Source organism: Taeniopygia guttata, chromosome 1 (genome assembly GCF_048771995.1).
Source record: "Taeniopygia guttata chromosome 1, bTaeGut7.mat, whole genome shotgun sequence".
NCBI lineage: Eukaryota > Metazoa > Chordata > Aves > Passeriformes > Estrildidae > Taeniopygia > Taeniopygia guttata.
In genome coordinates this window covers 25,286,046-25,306,684 of record NC_133024.1, presented here as the reverse complement: position 1 = coordinate 25,306,684, position 20,639 = coordinate 25,286,046, and the positions used below count along the sequence as shown (strand labels likewise).

Sequence of the window (20,639 nt, the reverse complement as noted above, 5' to 3'; positions counted from 1 at the left end):
AGACCCAGCAATGCAGGAAATTATTCCCAGCTTCCTTTTGCTGTGTGGAGTGTGAAGCTTTCCAAGGAAGGACATTAATTCAGAGGGAGAGAAAAAGGCTCCTTGAGATTAATCACCTATGGATTAGCTGTTTTGCATTAAGAGCTGTAGGAGGCAGGTTGATGTCCACTTACTCAATGGGCATTTGGTAAGTATGAGGGTGATTTGCCATGTGGGATGATTTGTTGTAGATGTTTTCAAGGGCCAGTATAGTTTGTTTTTTATCCTAGAAAAATTAGAAATTGATGAAGACATTCAATATTTTAACTTATCTTTAGGACATCTGAAAGAGGGCCCTTTAACCTTGGGGAATTGATCTCACCAATATCATCAGGATTTATGGTAATGCAAAGCCAGCAGGCAGGATGAGCCAAAGCTTGGATTTAATAAGAAAACTATAAGGAACTGGCTGTGGGACTTTGAGGTTGAAGGTCTTTGTGGTTGAGAGCCAGCCCACAGAGATGGGGGCCTTGTTTCCTGTGAAAAGATGTTGTGACTCAGGGATGCTGCAGATCACATCTCCCTTTGCATCTACTCTGAAGTGTGCCAGGGTCCTGGGGAAAGCTGCACTGGCTTCCAGTGGTGTGGACCTGGTTGCTTCCTGTGCCCAACCTAACAGGCAAAAAGGTCATGGGAAACAATATTTAATTTGGGATCACTGTTCTATGATTTCCAAGTAAATAACTGTACAGAATGCAGTCCGACTACAGTTATCAGGCCCCATCATGGCTCTGAACCATGAGTTTTGCTGAACAGCACTGATTAAATATGAAAGTCCTCTGGTCAGCTCTGGAGTATATTAACCAGAACTCATGATATACTTTTTCTAATCACGACAGTGTCACAGTGGTAACATGCATATGGTGATTTGGAACATTGTAATCACTAGTAATGGACTCCACATCAATAATTATTTATTATCTGTTTGTTTTCCAGTTCTGTCTTTCTGAAGCCAAATAAATTAGGACAGAAGTTCATCGCAGTGCCAAAGTCAAACACGGAAAGAATAGAGATTGCTGAATTCAGTACTTTCTGCAGACTTCCCTTATTCCCCCAGTTCTCAAAATATACTTTTATTTTCAGCAGAATCCTGTGGTTGGTAGAAAAATTATCTGTTTCAACATTTAAATTGATTTTTTTTTCATTAACTTTGTGTAACCCACAGGATTTTGTGCATAACCTGAGATGTACTTTTAAGTAAGTCACTTTCTTTCAGATGTTTTTGAGTTGTAAGGTTCACATCATAGCATCTGACCATTTCCCAAGCTGGAGTGGATGTGGGGAGAGGGTCCTTCGATCTTCTGAGAAAGTAGCACAGCTCAAATTTGTGCCATTGTCAGCTCAACACAGACATTTGTCCAGTGTTTACCTTAAATACATATTCAGCTGAGTGTTTTGGTTTATGTATAGCATGGGGGAGTCAAATAGATGTACAGATAACATGCATTTCTTCAGAAAGGCATTTAGCAGCCTTACTGTTGTTTTTGTCTGCCTGCCCACCTCCCACCTATATCTGCCCTGCTCATGTTGAGGATGTAAAATGTCAAACTGACAGTTCAAGTGCAGCAAAACAGCAAACAAATGTGAGAAATGGGAAATCTCCACCTGAGGCTGGCCCACCTGACATCAGTGGGAAAACATGGGTCCAAGAGAGAGTTTGCTGTAGTGTCTCAGCCCCTGGAAGACCCATGAAGATGCATGAAATCCTCTGCCATTACCAGTCTTAGCCATTTTAAGCTCCTGCCTTAGGAGTAGAGCTCTGTGTGTGTGTTGGTATATAGAGAGATGGGTGTCATTACCTGGAAGAACTGTGGGCTTTGGGGGGACATAATTCCAATCTTCTGATAGAACTTTTTCTTCCCTCATAATATAAATTCAGGAATTACAAGATACACTACCTATTTTCTTTTGTTCATATCTAAATTATCTCCAGATACTCAGGCTGAGGATGAATTCCAGTTTAATACCTTGTTATACATGTGTGATGGTGGCATAAGAGTGCTACATTATATCCCTGGACATAATTACTTTCTAATTTCACCTTTTTGTATTTTTCTGTTTGTGAGTGTGCAAGATACTACCTCTGTGATCAGAGCTGTTTCACCCACAATATCATTTCTTTGACCAGCATGTAATAAGGACACTAAAAGAACAGTGGCTTCGGCAGCTGTTTCATCCAGCCTGCACAAGTGGCATTGTTGCTGTTTTGAGCATGTTTCTGTATGGCAAAGGTATGTAACATGTCAGACTTTTCAAAGGCTCTAAGTGTTGTGAAGTGCCTTATGTTCTCAGCATACAACACCAAGCAGGTTAAGGATCTTGTTGGGATGACACTGTTGAGAAGCTGAACTTTTACAGGGAATTGCATTGTCAAGACAACATCAGTTATCCAAAAACAATAAAGTCATCAATTACATTGTGATTGGCTTGAAAATCTTAAAACCTTAATGAGTAAAGACAAGAAACATTGTGGGGCTGGAGATCTGATAGAAATAAATACCATACTGATTTACAAAATTAGGACACCTTGTTTGCAGCAGGTGGGAACTTGGATGGCAGAAATCTGGCAGAAGCACAGCAGAGCTGGACACACACCTCTTCCCTAGAAATGTTTTTTTGAACTTGACTACAGCTTTGTCCACTGTGGAAATGTTTTCAAATGCTTCTGATATGACTGGCCAGCAGGCACCGCTCTAAGATCAGCTATTGCTTGGCTGCTGTGGCTTTTGACGGAGAGCTGGTCACAATCTCTTTCATTTTCCTTTCTTGGGGGAATGGTGTCCTTATAGCTCAAGGCATCAGTCTGGAGTGTATTTACCTGCTTCTTCACCTAGGGAAGGGGTTGCCACAAGATTTACACGTGGTTACTGCAGGCAGTTCTTGGACTTCTCCTGGGTTTCAGGATACATAGAGATAGCAATGAAGCATTGCTGGCAGGTAGCTGGACAGGAAGGAGGTAATTTTAACAGGTGATTATTTAATGCTCTGTGCTTGGAGGTTTCTGGAGGAGCTACTTGCAAAGAACTGGAAAAACAGATTTCCTGAGGAAAGGCTTCTGCTTCCAGCACTGGATTTTAGCCCCTGAAGTACTCAGTGACTTGCAACCAAATGCCCTTGTGCAAACAGGGTCTGTGTACTCCTCAGGCACATCTAGACAGGACCTGTTCAACTGCACTTCTTTCAATGCAGCTGCAATGCCCCCTGCTCCCCTGTGCCCCCCTCCTGCCCCTCACTGCCCTTTACTCCATCCTCTGGTCATACAGGTTTTGATCCCAGGCTATTAAAGCAGTGCAAAGCCTGAATATTGCAGACTAGCTCTAATTAAATCTCACATTCACAGAGGTAGTTTAAACAGGTACAGCTCAAATGGACCAAATTTTTCCTTTACTGCCTTCTGTGCTTAGACAAGAGCAGGGATCCTGCTGCTTCCCTGGAACAGGTAGGGGAGGGAGCTGTGTAGGAAGAAGGCAGAGAAGAGACAGCTTTGTCACTATCTGGGTGACCTTTCTGCTTTTTGGACTGAAGTGGGACCATTTCCTCTGTGTGCTGACATTTGCTCCAGCCCTGTCCTTCTGTCGCTTTCTTCATCTCCGCTTCACTTTGTAATTGCCTTTTGTTTTACTGGTTTACTCCACCCATCCCCATGCTCCTTCCCTTCAACTTCTCCTCTCCAGGGATTCCTCTGCATTAATCTGGCCAACACAGCAGGCAGAGAAAGACAGCCACTGATCTGCTTTTATTAGCCAGTTCTCTTCATTCCTGTGTGTTGGGTCTGTTTTCTTTGAGATCTCAGGTCACTTAAGGCTTCTGTTTGAGAAGGAAAAAAAGAGGTATGAGGATCTCTCTCTTGCTCAGCAGATCTCCTGGGGTACTCAGAGTTTGACCTCTGTGGATTCTCACACCCTGCCTGGAGCTGCAGGAAAATCAACTCTTGAATAGCACATAATTTCTTAGTGATATTTTGTGTGCCATTTTGTTACTGTGTTTATGCAGTTGTTGCTTGCAAACAGCACGTTGTGGGTTTGGCTCGATCTCTTCTCCCCTCTCCTCCACCCCGTTCTTGCCCTCTTGTCTTTGGTCCTAGTTTTGTCATGATCTAGACAGACTGGAGACTTCTAGGCTCCAGAAGACCTGCATTTCTAATGTAAGAAAACAAATGGAAAAACGCTTAATCTTTTTCCATTGGACTGAAATCCTACAGGCTCCTTAACCTATTACAAAGTCACATAAAGGGCACAGGTGGCATTTTTTTTCCTTTGGCAGTCATCTTTGAGGGGGGTGAGGGGTGGAGCAAAGACAATTCAGTTGATAAATCAAGAAACCAAGAGATAGGTTTGATAGGATTCCTGATTTCTGCTCTTGGAAACCTTTTGCCACTTGTTGGGCGTCTCACTCAGAGCTTGTCTTTTCTTTTCTTTTTTTTTTTTTTTTTTGTCAAAGTTTACCTAACTGTTAAAGAATAGCTGTTGCACTTGCCTGCAGCAGGAGGTGATTATGGAAAAGGTAACATTTCCCTTAACGGCTGAGCTGTGGTCGATTTAATTTGCAGTTTGTTATGAAATGGTAGGTATTGTTTTACCTCTCTTCATCCCCAGGCTGGGAGAACGGGCACAGAGAGTTCCAGAGATAAATGGTGAGCTAAATAATTACAGGTCTGGCTCCCGGGGATGGTTTGAGGATTAATGGCTGTTTGTACAGCACTTCAAGATCTTTAGCTGAAATCTGCTTTGAACTCTGGGGCATTTCAGGCTGCAGGTGATGGGTACCTCCAGGCTCTGGCAGAGTCCAGTACTCAGAGTATTTCACATCTTTTGAAGCAGACATGCAGCTCCAGGGATGTGGCTGGCCAGGCTCATAGGGGAGGTTTATCTTAGATCTGAGAAGTGCTCCTATGTAGAATGGGAAGGTGACAGGGAGGGCCTGTCCCTACAGGCTCATTTCTTTTAAGCAGATGAGGCTGCTTCAAAGAGGGACCTGAGGATAAACACATCCAGTGAATGCTTCTCTAGCCATCTTTCTGGTCTTTCTGTTGATTAGCAGTGTCCCAGCTGGTAAGAAGAAGTCAGTGCTCAGCTGTCATGGATATAAGAAGCAAACAGCTTGAGTTGCCTTCTGATGCCTGCCAGAGCTTCCTTGGTCTTTTCTCCTCAGGACCCCATGAGTTTTGCATTAAGCCAGAACACTGCATTTCAAGTCTTTGGGGCTAATATTCCATGAATAGCCATAACTTCTCTAGACTGGGACATTTTCTATCATTATCACAAATGAGGAAACTTTTCTGTCGGGTGCCTGCAAAGTGTTGGGAGTGCCAGCCTGGCTTTTACAGCCCTAGAAGGAAGTGCTGAGAGCATTGCTTTCTAATCTGGCAGCGGAGATTTTCAAAGGGGAGGCTGTGGGAGATTAAAATGGATCCAGCCAGCTTGCACTTGTTTGATTACAGAAGCGGCCACCAAGGGCCAGGCACCTGGGGAAAGTTCTCCCTATCCTGTGGGAGGAGCACATGCATTTGGGAAGGTCCTTGAGTGCAGCAGCCACTGAAGGTGCAGGAGGGAAGAATCTTTCCCCATATCTCAGGAGTCCTTCAGGGTGGTGCAGGGAGTTCAGTGCTCCCAGCACGGTCCTAAGCAGCAGCTGGTGGTGCTGTGTGACAAGGCTCTGGTGGCACTGAGATACAGGGACTGTCAGGGAGCTGATTGTGTCCCTGCAGTGACCGTGGGGAAATGGGACAGGACATGTTACAGCTGGGGAGTCTGCACTGAACAGATGAAATGAGTCCATCCCAAATCCTTTGCTGCTCACCTCATAATGAGGAGGAAGGGAGAACAACTCATCTTATGTAGTCAGAGACCTCACCAGCATTATTATTGTCCATCTAGTTGTGGAGAATATGCTGGGGAACAGATGTCATCTGATCTTTGTCAACCCTTTTCTTTTTTCCTTCTCTTATAAAGTGTTGAGTCCTGGTTACAGGCAATGCAAATAAAAGTGTCAGTTCCCACCACCCCTGCCTCCGGAGAGCAGCACACTGGAGAGGAATGAAGGGCCATGGGAATACTAAGCATTATTTCATTATGGAGACTGTGTCAGGACAGAGGAGGAACACAAGGAAAACACTATGATAAGACCACACAGACGGTGCTTACACTGGAGAGAATAAACCCAAAGAGACTTCAAGAGACAAATAGAGAAGAAGAAAGATGGAAACAGGAGACTGTGCAAGACAGGCAAGGAATTGCAGAGCCACCTTCTTCCAGTTTATCCAGAGAGTAGCAGGAGCAGACCTGGGGCTCTTCATCTGTGAAAAAAACAGTTTTCTGCACACCCATTCTCCCATTTTCCTGAAATCTCTGCTTTTGCTCCTCCAGGCAACCATTAATCTAATATTAAGCCCCTTAACCTCTCTAATTGTTCCCTTTCAGTGTCAGCTGGTTTCCTATTAACCTTTCAATCTCTCAGTAATGCAGTTACTTCTGACTCCAGCCAGACCCAGCTCTGGAGCTTTACCTCCGGCAGTGAATTTTCCAAGCTTTCACTTTTTTTTTTTTTCTCTTTCTTTTTGGTAATGATTATTACTGCTGTTAAGGAGCCAGTTTGAACCAGCCTCTAAGTGCACGAGGCTGAACCAGTTGGAGTCTATAAATAGCCCTTCACTAACCTTGTACTTATTTCATTAGGTTGATTGGCTTCCCTCTCTCCACTTCATTGCACCTTTATGTCTCTCTCCCCTCTCCATTATTGATGCCTGTTCTTTTGTTACTATCTGAGACACCTGCCTGTTGCTAGCAGCGTGGATCAGCCCTGGGTTTTTCCCTCCTGAACAAAATAGTGATGTTGCTGGAGAAGTGTCTCTAGAGTTCTGTGACAGAGGGAAGGCAGAGGGTGAGGCAGGTCTGAGACAGCAAGTCAGAAAGTGTCCGTGCTGTGCAATAGGAAAATTGTGTGGCTGAGCACCAGGGACAGAGTTTGCCAGCCACAGGCTGCTGGGTCTCTCCCGTGGTTATACTTGAGTTCAGTCTCCTGTGTCAGCCCCGCTGGGCTATGTCAAAGCCAAGGCATGTGCCCAAGGACAAATGGTGCTGCAGTTCAAATCAAATCAGGCAGACGTACAGATCCCAGAACTGTCTGCTGTACCTGAGAACAGTCCTTTGGCCATTTTGATACCATTAGTCAATTTACTACTGCTGCTTGACCCTGCAACCTGGCAGAGCACAGTTTGCTTCTTTGACCATCATCATGTCTCAGCTCAAAAGCATTTTCATGCTGTGCCTCCTTAATTCACCTGCTTCTGCTAGTGCTAATGAATTTTCTGAGCTCTGCTCAACCCTGGTGCTTCTCACTAAAAACTGCTTTTTCTGGTTTTTTGTAAAATACAATTAATGTTTGCACCAAAGTTTGAATTAGGCAATTGCATAAGCTGACCTGAAATGTCTGGGCCAGTGTAAATCACAGCTCAGCTTCACAAGTCTGTGCCTGAGTGGCACTTGCAAACTGCTCGTGTGCAGCGATGCAGTGGGGCAGAGCATCTGCCAGTGCTTCACAAGTACTGGGGGTGCTATTGCAGAAGCTTGACAGGTTTTGTTTGGTGGATTCCCCAATAGCCATGGTTTCTACAAGTGGGGAAGCACGTCCCAATGCAGAAGAGCTGGGATCAAGGATCCAGTCCATTTTGCTCCCTGAAGAAAGGCAAGTTCTTTCCTGTGAAGCCTCCTTTTTCCCCAGAGAGACAGACATAGAGGAAACTTTTCCAATCTGTGCTTAGTCTGACGTTTGCAGCCTTTTGCTTCAGCTCAGAAGAAGGATTTGTGTGTCTAAAAGCTCTTCTATTTTTTCTAGCTGTATCATTTGTCTAACACCAGCTGTTACCTTTCCCTGAGAGTTCTGCCTCAAAGTCAACAGCAACTTGCCAAAATAATAGGAGCCATTCTCTTCTGCTCTCTGTACAGCTCTGTGTGTTCCTACTTGCTCACTTACTGCTATTCCTTGTTGTTGGAAGGGCAGATTTTGGCAGCAACAAGCCTTTGTCTTATTTTCTGGCAAACAACCTCTGTCTGCAACAAGGCAGGAAAGGCAAACAGTGAAGAAATGAGAGCTGGTAAAACTGGGGTTAGAGGAGAAGGTTAACTTCTGGCAGCTTAATTTTTTAAGTTTGATGGGGGAAAGGTTTTGTAGAAGCACCACATGTATGGAAAACAAATGCCCTCCATCCCCTCCAGAGCAGCTGGCAGCTGGCATTTACACCTGTTTAATAATGCAGGTTCTCCAGGATGGCCGTGTGCTCACTTTCCATTGCCCACAACCTCCTTGTCTTCATGTTTATCCCTCTAAATTCCTGTGCCTTGCCTTTGCTCCTGTGTGTTTTAGGTACCCAGATCTCAGCAGGACGAAGGAGCCTCCCTGGGGGCTGCAGCAGGGCCCCAAGGTGGTCACTGGGGCAGCACCTCCCTCCCACCTTTCAGCCCTCCCAGTGACAATTTTGGTTGCTGTGAGTTATGGAGGGACCTCGGGAAACTTCATGTCAGGGCTCTGAGTGCCTCGTGGGGCACTCAGAGTCAGACCCTGGCTGTGCTTATGGAGGCCTGGGCTCTGGCCAGGATTTTGCCCATCATTTATGGTAGAAAAAGGGCACGCAGTGGCCTCTCTGCTCCCTGAGGCCAGTCAGCAGCCTCCTAACAGAGGCCCAGCACAACAAGGGGAACAGCCTGGCCCTGGAGGGGGACCTGCGGGCTGAGTCGTGCTGGGTTCCACTCTCCCCCACATACTGCTCACACACTGTCATGGTTTGGGGCTGTCAGAGCTCCTTTGAAACTTCCCAGCCCTCCTGCCCTTCATGGAGGGTCCCTCGCTGCCTGCAGGGAAGTCAGAGCCCACGGAAAGGCCACTTGCCCTGCTGAGGAGCCCTGCCCTGGCTGGCCCAGGCTGCGGGGAAAGGGGAACACGACTGAGCCGAGCCAGCACAGCCTGGCAGGATGGGGCTGTGGGGCTGCAGAGAGACATTTCTCTGTCCCACCTCCTGAAAAAGCTGCTGAAAAAGCTGCCTGTCAGTGAAGGTGATGCAGAGTCCTGTGTTCAAAGGAGAAGCTGATGGAAGAGGTAATGCCCATGGCAGAGGTACCCCTGCTTTTTTGATCTGCATTATGACAGGTGAATGCTATCGGACCCATCGTTAGCTGCACTCCACTTGCCTATTTTGCCTGGTTTCTATGGCCAGTCCCATCTATTCCCCTTCCCTTGGGAAGCTTCCTAAATATTTATCCCAGTGATCAATCATATGACCCCACTGCAGCAATGTGATATGGCTTTAGCTGTGCTAATCAGCTTAGCTTGGGCCCCTGACCCCTGTCATCTTATTTTAGGAAAAAACTTTACACAGTGCCTGGTAAGGGCTGCTCAGTCCACAGGATTTAAATCCAAAGTGAGAAATAGCAACACAGACTTTTGTTTTTTTTTATTTTGTAGCCAGAATTCAGTTTACCATTATTCTGATTTGTCATTTCTCAAGGAGGAGTTGAGCTTTGAATAATACACAAAGACTGCAATTTAATGATAAAATTCTTTACTCTTGACAGGTAACAAAAAAGTGCTCCAAATAGTAAATGATGAGTGCTTTGGCTGAAGCATTTAAGAGATGTTCAGTCATCCAAATGGACTAGGACACTGAATCCCTTCTGTTCTTTCTCCTCCCAGCTTTCAAAGAGGCCCTTTAAAGAAAATGGTCTCTAGAGAACTGAAAACAGGGGACTGAAAATATGTGCCTTGAACCTCAGGGGATTTTGTGGGGAAGACATCAGAGGATAGATGGACCCAAAGATAAATATATTCTTGGAGTGTTTTTTTCTCCACAGAGATGTCTCATCTCCAAAGCAGCAGCAGAAGTCAGAGGTGAATTAGCAGCCAAGAGCAGCCAAGATCCCAGCAAATCAACTGCTGATACTGGTGGGAGAAAGGGTACTGAAAGCCAAGCCTCTTTCCAATGCTCCAGGAGTGCAGCACAAGCCCTACAGACATTATATGAAAATATGAACTATATCATATCTGTTGAAACTTGTTTTATTAGAGACATGAGTACTAACCTTCTCTGCATAATCTCTGAAGGAAACAGACTGGCTTTGTAAGGGAGAGACAGATAAGAACAAACTTTACTTGGAGGAAAGAACAACTGGAAATACGTTGTGTAAGACGAGGGTCTGGCAGAAACCGAGAACTTTCCAAAGCCTGAGAAGTCCTACCAATGGCAACTTCTGCCATTTCTGATGGTGAACATCCCATGGGCTGCCAGGGCAGGGAATGTCTCCAGACCTGCCTGAGGCCTTTCCCAGTCCAACTGCTGCAGCAGCCTCCTCTCCCAAGTTTATGAAGCACCATCTGGATGCAACAAGAGGATCTTCAAACTCCTGTTTGCCACATCTTCAGCCTTCTCCCATCCTATGAAGCATGTCTTTGAGTGAGTTCATCATCCTGCTTTCTCAGCAGGTGAAAATAGCCTCTTTTTTATCATCCTAGGGAAGACATGGCAACTGCTGAGGTGTAATAGCAGACTTTGAACATCCTCAAGGCTTTTGAACCTGTATTGTCCTCTTGACACCCATGACTTGAATATAGTCTGGAACTGATTAACTTGGCTGCTTCAGTCTCTGGAAGGCAATGTTCTTTCTGCAGTTAAATATTTACTTATCATTGTGCATGGACCAGGCATTACAGGAGCCCGAGCAACATTTGCATTTTCTCCCCATAAACTGAAAAAGGAGCATCCTCTATTATTTCAGTGCTGCCACTTCCATCCATCATGGTCCTGCTCAATCTAGCCACCTTCTTAACTTCAGCAATATTCCTAAACTATGACATCCGTAGCCCACACAGTGGTGAGGCCACATTGTACATCCAAAATATTCTTTGGTTCCAAAGTACATCCTCAGAGTATAACATTAATCCTATTTCTGAAAATCATGTGTCTCTAGCACTTTCAAGCACCTTTGCATGACATTGGTTGGGGAAAGGTTGAGCTCTCCCCTACCCAGTCTTCCATTGGAAGAAGGACTTTTACGATAGAAATAATTTCTATCTTAGGCAGCACCACAGTGAAGTGGTAAAAATGGAAAAACCTGAAGCATTGGTAGGGGCTTTTGGAAATACTGGCGTATTCCCATCTTCCTTCCAGTTCCTACCTGCTGTAAATACTGGGTGGGTACCCCTGACATACCAATATACCCAAGAGGAACATATCACCCCTCTCTGCTGCTGACCAGCATCAGACTGCTCCATCCTGACCACAGCAGTCCAGGGAGAACTGTTTGACAGCCCCAGGACTGGTCTGGCCCCCAGGATGCCAGCAGGTTGGCACTGCTGGATCTCTGCAGGGAGTGAGGAGAAGCTGGGAGGTGCTTTGGCTCTTCTGAGGGCTGAGTAAACAGAGCACGTTTTTCCTGGGAATAGGTGCAGTTCCTGACCACACTGATGATGCAATGACTTCCCTGTTGCTCCTCCTGGCAGGGGGAGTCTCCTGTTTCCTCTGACTCAGGCAGAGACTCCTTTTTTTTTTTCCCCCACCCCCTTGGCACCCAACAGTTAGCTTACCATTTCAGTCACCAATGACAGCAAGCAAAAAATAATACCCCTGTACTCAGTTAATCCATAGGAAAATCCCAGGGCAGCACACAAAAGGTGGAGACAGTGCTCACACATTTTCCCCTAAGGGCCTTAGGCAATGGAAATTTTCTCAAGCTCCATTCATTAACGGAATAGATGAGCAGTTATGTAAGGTCACATGAGGGAAGTGGTTGGTCTTTGGTCAATGAAAGAGTTAGTCACACATCACTGAGCTGGATGGCCCTGGGAGGAATTGTGGAGCCACCCTTTTACAAGTTCAAGGACTGAAGAGGGAGAACTTTAGCTATAATTCTTCACTGTGCCCTGAGCTTGGGCACCACCTTTACAGACCTGGCATTGCAGGAGACATGTGGTGCTGCTGAACAAAAAAGCAGGGAGCTGAGTTCTGTTGAGATCCTCCATACTTTCCTCTTCTCAGATCACTCAGCCCTCCTCTGAAGGAATTCAGCAACCACCTGATGACCTTGGGGTGCCAATGTGCAGTTGTGCATCCCCCCCAGCCAGTCTGTTTTTGAGGCACTCAGAGGGTAAGTAACATGATACAATGCAGCAGTCACAGGGCAGATAAAATCTGTATTAGGGCTCTCAGGAACCACTAGAACATTACTAGGACATTCAGCTGGGGGAGGATTTTCAAGGATCTCTTCTGGAACTTGTCCATTACTGAAGTGGTTTGGACTTTTTCTCTCCCTCTTTGAACCAAGGATGATGCCATCATACAGAATTTCTGTGGGACTGACTGTAGGAGAGAAGATAGGGCACTGACTGGCATCCAGACTTCAGTATCCAGTTAAACATGGTCTGCAATAATATTCTCCCGCTTCTCACCAGCTCTTATCCTTGTCCCAGACAGCCTAGTTGAGAGTCCTCTAGTCCTCTGAATTTGATATACCTTGGCCCTTGGCTCTTCTTAGATTCTGCTTTGGGGCTTGCAGCTCTGACTTTTAGACAAGGATGTCTTGCAGACAAATCAAACCAGCTTTGTTTGCTCATTTGCTCTAATCCCTGGATGTTGAGTGACCAGCTTCAACCTGCTAGTGTACTTTCCCCTTGCAGCCAATCTCTTGGAGGTCATTTCAGAGCACTGGAGAGGCAGGGTGACCAAGCTTGGCTGGCAGCCTGCACAGGCCATGGAGCAGCAGTCACCTGGCAGCAGCGATCAGCAGGACTCACGGCATGATGAGTGCAGAGGGCAGAGGAGGCTGCAGAGGAAACTCGTGCCCGGCAGGTGGGGAGAATGTGGCTGTCAGGTTGTACCTGTACCATGATCTCATGCCTGAGGGATGGTAACAAGCTGTAACTGTGTCAACCAAAGTGCCTCCCACATTTGCTGCTCTGCCCCGAGTGCTGAGGCTGTGAGGAGTGTTGGAATCTGAGGTATTGATAATTCTGAGATTGTAGAAAGTCTCTGTCTTTCTGCCCTGTTGCCAAAGAAGAAGCCATAATTCGTCTGTGCTGGTTTTCAAGGTTGTTTATTCTTGCTTATCTCTAACATGTTCTGCTGCCCTGCCGCAGGTCTGTCCTGCAGGGCAGCGTGTGGGGCTCTGCCCTCAGTGGGATGTTACAAACATTATATACCAGAAACTACGTGTGCTGGATTTACAATAATGTGCCAATACCTGTCACCTACGTTGAACAGTGTGTCCTCAGCCTAAACCAATAGAAAAATGCCAACACTACAGTGAAACATGGAGGGCATGAAGAAGGAGAAAAAGGACAAGACACACCCAATTTCCTCCAACTTGTCCCCTTTGGACCCCTAATCTAGAATCCTAAAATTTTACTTTTGCACCTGTGCTACACTTAATTATTACTTATATCAAACACTCAGAGCTTGTAATTCATCCTGTAAGATTGAAAACTCTTTTCCATGGACAGAGATCACAGACAGTGTCTCTCGGGGCTCTGTACAGGGGGGTTCCTGACCCCCTGCCAGGGTCCCAGGCCTTCCAGGGCAGCCAGAGGGAAGCCCTGGATTCCCACAAAGGAGGACACCTTAACCCACCTGGCAGCATAGATTCAGCCCTCAAGAAAAGCCCAGCTGTCTCCCTGAGCAGGTGGTTTCCAGGAAGAGCCACATTGCTGACTGTGAGGAGCTGAAAGAACCATGTATGGGATTTGCCTTAAAATAGACAGAGATACAGGAACAGAATTCAGGTCCCAGGCAATGTGGACTTGATGGCATCTCAGGCCTTTGGTCAGGAAGGGAAGTGCTGCTGAAGCTACAGCTGCCTCAGCCTTGACTGCCAGTGTGTCTGATAACCTTAGGCATGTTTTCACTCAAAGAAAGGATTCTGGTTGAGATTTTTGGTGGGCTTTTTTTTTTTTTTTTTTTTTTTGTTTATGTGGTTTTTTTGTTGCTGTTTTTTTTTTTTTCCCAGCCAAATTCATTCTACTTTATTGTTTTCTGGTTTTCTAAAAGCCAAGCTGAGCAGGAAATAGATTCCCCCTTTCCCAAAGGTTTGAGATATTGTGAAAAGTGGTCTATCTTATATTTGGAGAATGAGATCTCTAACATTTCAAATAATTAATATTTTTCTAGGGAAAAGGAAGCACTTTTAGAAATATTTCATTTCAGTAACCTTAAAATGGTCTTTTTAGAACCATCTTACTATATCTAGCCTTCTGGATTTTAGCAACCAAGTACTGTATTAACAACTAAGTATTGTATAAGTATTGCATATCTGTAGTAAATTTTTTTTCTTAAAAGCTATCTAAATGTTATGATACCTAGAAAAGGGATTCCCTCAGCAGTATTTCAAGCTGACAAGTTCTTTGAAAACATCTTTTCTCCAAAAATTATCTGGTTCTGAGGAACCAGCAATATATTTGAGAAAAGTTTGGTGAAAAACTTTCAGCAAATTCTCCTGAAGCATGTATCTTTTCACTGTAAAGCATTTCCTGGCCATTTTCAAACCAAGAAGTGATGAGTTGAAAGACAGAGTCTCTTGATGGCAGCTGTAAAACACAGTGAGATGAATTTTTGGCTTCCATTCACTCTTGCTGCGTAGCTTGGCTTTGCTCTTTGAAATAGTTGCTGTATGGTCCCGATTATAAAAATTCACCGCAGTATCAGTTGTTTTGGTAAAATACTCTGAGTTCTAAGAGCTATTGGGACAGCACACTTCAGGTAGCAGGACCCCAGAACTGCTCAGGGCACAACATCAGAGAGCAGGAGGAGAAATGGGTTTGTCCTTATTGCCCACCTGCTGCTTTGCTCTCTCATGGCACAGCCTGCCTGCCCTGCAGTGTCTGCTGGAGCGCGTGGCACCCAGAGACCGTGTGAGTTAATTATTAAACAAAATGGAACCATTATGCCCTGTGCCACCGCTGTTCCTCACATAAATCTGCTGCACAGTAGAAAAACGATCCCGTGCAATGAGAACAAAGGAACCTTTTCAGGATAGGCACATATTCCTCTGCTGGAGAGCTGCTCTTCCTTCATCTCCCTGGAAGAGTGATGCATTTGGTCTCCATAAAGGTGGGGGATGTTGGATAGACAGATGAAAGTGATACAGAGCCTCACGGCACTGATTTCCATGAATAATCTCCCCAGCTGTTAGCCTAGATCTGGAGCCATTTCCTTTCAGAAAATAAATTTCTGCTAGCAACATTTCAGGGTCCGGAAGGAAATATTTACAAGTTACCTTTGGCATTTCAAGGCTAGCACAATTTGCACTGAGCTTCCCTTGAACTTCTAGATAAAATATTAACTCCTGGACACGGTGCAGAGGCCCTGGCAGGCTGTCAACCAGGAGCACAATTAAGAAGACAGTCTCTGGTGGGATAGCATCCTGTACTTTAAAAAGCATCTGTGAATAGTTTCACTTGACTGACATACAGGAAAAAAATGAAGACTTACAGGTGAGATCCCCACATGCCAGCCACCCAAGGAAGGGTCCCCTTAGCTGAAACAGTCAATCATCTCAGCTCTGGGAGGGGATAGAAGAGAGCCAGTCTGGTTTCTCTGCTGTGAAGCCTTTCTGAAGCTTTTTCTCTTACACAAAGGGGAAAGGGTCTCTCCTCTGTGGCTGCTCAGCCTGGCAGACATGGGAGGCCCATGAAGAGCATGTGCTGTGGTAAAAAGGGTGCCTGGGCTGAGACCCCAGCAGATGGGTGTCCAGCAGCTGCAGCAGGGCCCTGGCTGAGGGGCAGAAGCTGAGATTCTGGCAGAGGGTGGGTCAGGCCATGGGTCTCAGGTTTATCTTAGATATTTGGCTTGTGTCCATCATGTCCAGGTACCATGTAGAGAGAGATGCCCAAGTCTCTGCCTTTCACCACTCAGCATAGTGGCCCTGTGGAGGCAGAGCTCTGTGGCTGGAAGTAAATAGAAGGGCAACAGTGGCTGTTTCCCTGGGGATTTAATTCCTGAGGATCTGTGCTCCAAGAACTTCTGCAAGCAGCCTGTGTGCTTGACACAGGCATTTTGCTGCCCCTGTCTTTGCTGGCCAGTGCCAAGCTGAGTTGGTCCTTTGCTGCCTTCTCAAAGAGGGCAAAGGTTTTGGAAGGAGTCCCTCTGCTTTGCCACATGCTGTAATAGCAGGGACAGGGAAACACAGAGGTCGTGTGGCCTAGGCAAAGCAAAAAGCAAAAGGACTGGCAAGGCTGGCCATGGCAGCCAGGACTCCTGCCTCCTGGGAGGCAGCCACTGGTTTATAACACTGCTTCTCTGAATGTTGTTTAAAGGGACAACAGAGAGCACACGCCTGCTCCTGCTGGGCTCAGTCAGTTGTGTTTGTCGTGGCTTTTACTTCTCTTCAAGAGTTTACCTTGGCTCTGTCCCTACTGCTTCACTGGCACCCTGTGAAAGGACTGCAGTGACCCTTGTCCCCTGGATGCAGAAGGAGTGCCTGGAATAGACTAAGGAGTCAAGATATGTGCATGCTCCAAGGCTGGCTAGCTGTGTTTTGCAGGCCTGCTGATGCCCAGCCACAGCTGGATGCGAGACGTGTGATGAGGGTCTGTCCCACTCCATGTCATGTGTCACACACCACAGCAATGCTGTGCTGTGGTCACCTCCCGTGGTGACCCCAGAGGCTGCACAGAGCTGCCCAGCTGCCCTGTAACCTCTTGGCTGTGATGTTGGGCTTTGACCCCTGTGTGGTGCTGGGTATCTCTGCATTCCTGATGTATCCCTTTGAGGAGACACCTGCTCACACCTCCAGAGTCACCCAGCCAAACTCTGCCTTTGCTTCAGGGGTGCAGGTGCTGTGTCAGAGGTCTGTAGTAACCTGCAAAGATCAAAGTTTAGCAGGCTGCTCAGGGAAAGGAAATCTGGTGAGCAAAGGGCACCTGGCACTCCAGGGCTGTGTGGTCCATTTTACCACCAGCTCTCCTTCACTCTGCTCCCTGTCCCCTCCTCCAGACAGCACCACAGGGAGATGGTATGAAGGGGCCCATTTCTGCAGAGGCTGGGGAAAACCTGGACTTGAAAGGCACAGCTGGAAGTCTGGCCTGCTCCATGCTCACTGCACTCTTCCATTCCTTCCTGAAGCAAGGGCACATCCTTCCACAGGGAGTGGGGGCAAAGCCCACCTCCTTGCCTGTGCTCTGAGTTGGCTGGATATGCCAAGTTCAGGGGAGACATAGATGCAAAAGACCTGAGACTGATTTGAAACCTGTCTCTTGGTATCTGCAGCCCACTGCTTTCCACTTATGTGTATTTACTGCTGGCATGAGCCATACAGGAGCTTTCCTCTCTGCCTCTCTGAGCAGTTCAGAGGCAGTGTGTCATCAACTGGTTCTGGACAAGCACTAACTGCAAAATGTGCTAAATGAATGTTAGTCCTCTATTTCTGCAATTGGCTGACTCAGGGAGCTGCAAGCACACAGAGCAAAATCTTCTCTAGTGCTTTGTCCATTGGGATTTCTTGAGACCTCACATGGTTGAAGATATGAGGGTAGTCTGGTCATGCTCAGGTCATTCTGAACTACTTCCCAGTGACCTCCTGAGCTGTGCCTCTAATCTACCTCCCTGCTTGTCTTGTCTTCCTTTGCAGGAAGGAACCTGTAACCAGGCATCCTGTTTTGCCTGCCTAGAACCAGGACCTTGCAGCTCAGTGCTATGTGGACTCTCAGCATCTCCACTACATTATGGCCAATAGACATGCAAGCAGCTTCTCAGAACAACTCTGTGTAAAATATTCAACATCCTAGCAGGAGCAGGGTGTCTCCAGTACTTGTGACATCACTTAGGTTCAGCTTAGCTCTAAGTCAGTGTTTACAGGTGGATTATTTTTAAGCAGAAATTCAAGTGAATCTAGTTCATGGATAGGTACAAGTTATAAAGAAAATGCACAAAGGTCATGCAGAATTAGGATTACTCTCTGCAGAAAGAAGTAGGCTGAATTGTCTTTGTCCTAAATCAGGACTAAAGTGCTGAGAAAAGTCCTAGAACTCCATCTTTCCTGCCTCTGGTGATAAAGGCGACTGAGGAGAAAGAAGGATGTGGAACCTAGGCAGTCAGCACCTTCTTTCTCCTAAAAGGGACTGCATCAGCCTTCTTCACTTGCCCTCTGTAAACCTTAGCTTCCTTAGCCATTGTGGTGGGAAAACACACAGAATAAAGTAATTTTGTCTTCCCTCCTTCCCAAAGAACCTTTATTTATTGTTTCTACTGTACACCTTGATTTCAGGATGTTATCCTGGATTCGGATGTTTAAGTGTTTTCCCATGCCTGCAGCCTCCCTGTAACCATACAAGCCAGAGATCAGGAGATATGCATCACAGCAGGGGACCTGGCACAGCCTCCTCTTTTTTCCTCTACTTGGAAAGAACAGGGACAAATATTAGCTTGAGATGAAAGAGAATGTCTTCACTTTGTTAGGAACAGGGAACTGATAATGGCTCTACCTCACATGCTTGGCTAGCTTTGTGCCATACCATGGGAGGCTGCCAAACTCGAGTTCAGCTGATCCCTCGCTATCTGCAAGGGAAGGCAGAGCCAATGCCCACTCAACGGGACTTTGTCCTCTCCATGGCAGGCAGCTTATGAAACGTCAGCCTTTGCGTGTGCTGGCATGGCAGCACGACTCTGGCCCTCACAATAGCGGCGTTCTCCGTGGGCTCAGCTGGAAGAGGTTCACACAGAGTTAAACCTATGCTCAGAGCACTTTTCAGCAAGATCCCATCAGTTATTGGCAGGGCCTGAGGCAACAGGCTTGGGGCTGGATGCACTTTCCACAGCATGAGTACTGAACAATGGTGTGTGTGTGTGTGCGTGTGCACTTATGAGTCCGTATTGCATGTGTGCTCTGTACATGTAGGCTAAAACCCACGGGCTTTCAGAGCTGTTAATAATCACCCAGCACATTTCATACATTCTGTGGATGGGGCACAGGGGAAGGCTGGCCTTGTCTGACCACGCCATCCAGACACTGTGCCTTGCCCCTGCTATCTCAGCGCCCTCTGCGTTGCTGCAGACCTGTATGCATGGAGCACCTCCTTGCCAATGCCATTAATTCTTTTCTGTTCAGAAATGTTTTCAAATGGCAAGAAAATACTGTTCTGGCTTCTGTAGTCCTTTCAAAGGGTGAGTTAACTGTTCCCTTGATGCCTTCATGTTTGGATCTGCTGCAGGCAGGATTGGGTGCATCTTCTGAGCACAAGTTGGCCCTATGGCTATTTATAAGTAAGGGTTAATAAGGAGGTGGGGCTCTGAAGAGTTTTGTCTTGTTCCTGTTTGTCCGAGCTGGAACACCTTCCTCTGAGCTTCATTTGCTGCTTGCAGATGGAGCTCTGCCTTCAACCTGATTTGAGAGAGGCAGACAGGGTGCTTGAGAGGACTCTCTCCGGCTCGTAGGAAAGTAATTCATTGGCGTGACTGTGGTTTCCCAAGCAATCTGCTCTTTTGTTGGAAATCAAACTAGCTGACACAGGCAAGGGGAAATGTTTGTTCAGTTTGAGATCAGAGGCTCTTGTTTTGAAAGCTCAGTTTTATCCTCAGTCCCAACTTCTCTCTATACACCATTAATCACTTGCCTGGGAACAGAGAGTTTGAACCGTCTCCAGAGCTGTACAAGCAGATTTGGTGGCTGTCAGTAGTATTCTGTAAATAAGTACCAGCAGGCAACTGTGTAAGTAAACAGCTTCTTTGGGAGCACCACTGCCTTTCTCCACAGTTTATATTAGTGCAACGGAAGGGCTCTGTCAGCTTTTGCAGGGACAGCCTAAGCACCACACACCAGGCAGGAACAAGCTGCAACTTCCAATTGACAGTTTTACCACCCGCTTCCCTGCAGCTCAGAAAGAGCAGGATTTGTATTGGGAAGCCGGGAAACCAGCTGTGTCACAGAAACAGCTGTGCTGTGACATCCTCTTTGTCCCTCAGTGTGCATGTGTTTCAACATAGGCTATAGTTACACAAGTGTGAACTCACCTGACCTATGGGGCCAACATTCTTACAAAATGGGTTGTGCCTGCCAGAAGAAAGGCATGGTTTTAGGATGGATGACTGGAGGACAAATTCCATTTTAATAGAATAGGTAGGCTTCTACAGAAAGGCATTCTGGTGCAACTGAGAGTAATATATGTCCTGAGACCTTGAGAACTCTTTTAAGTATTCTCTCTAGAAAATATTTTTATGACCATTTACATGGAATATTTCGGAATTTCTTTTATATGTACGTGTGTGATTGAAATGTAGAGAAAATGAATGTATTTTCCCTTAAAAGTGTTCATTTCCATTAAAAGGCTATTTTTCCACTAAATAATACCTGTTGTGTTGGGTTTTTTTTTTTTTTCCAGCTGTACAATATTACCCAGCCCTCAGGGGCCTGATGCTATTGGTCAAGACTCAAATTATTGAACCACTGAGGATATAAATAAATGCTGCTAAATGGCTTAGCTCAATGGCCTTTGCCCTTCCTGGGGGATGGAGCTCATCTTCCATCAATATGATTAGCGGAGGAGATTGTGTATTGATTAATTGTCCAGACTCATTTCTCATTAGCTGGCAGTAGCCTGTGATGCGTGACTTTTTCCTCTGAAGTCAAAGC

General features: G+C 46.1%; 1 long non-coding RNA gene across 1 annotated transcript; it reads left to right on the top strand.

The window, feature by feature from the left end:
• Positions 1-5,447: 5,447 nt before the first annotated feature.
• On the top strand, positions 5,448-20,356 carry LOC140682598 (uncharacterized). The gene is made up of 2 exons (XR_012054483.1): positions 5,448-12,871; positions 17,643-20,356. It is a non-coding gene; the product is annotated as an uncharacterized lncRNA (long non-coding RNA).
• The last annotated feature ends 283 nt before the right edge of the window (positions 20,357-20,639 follow it).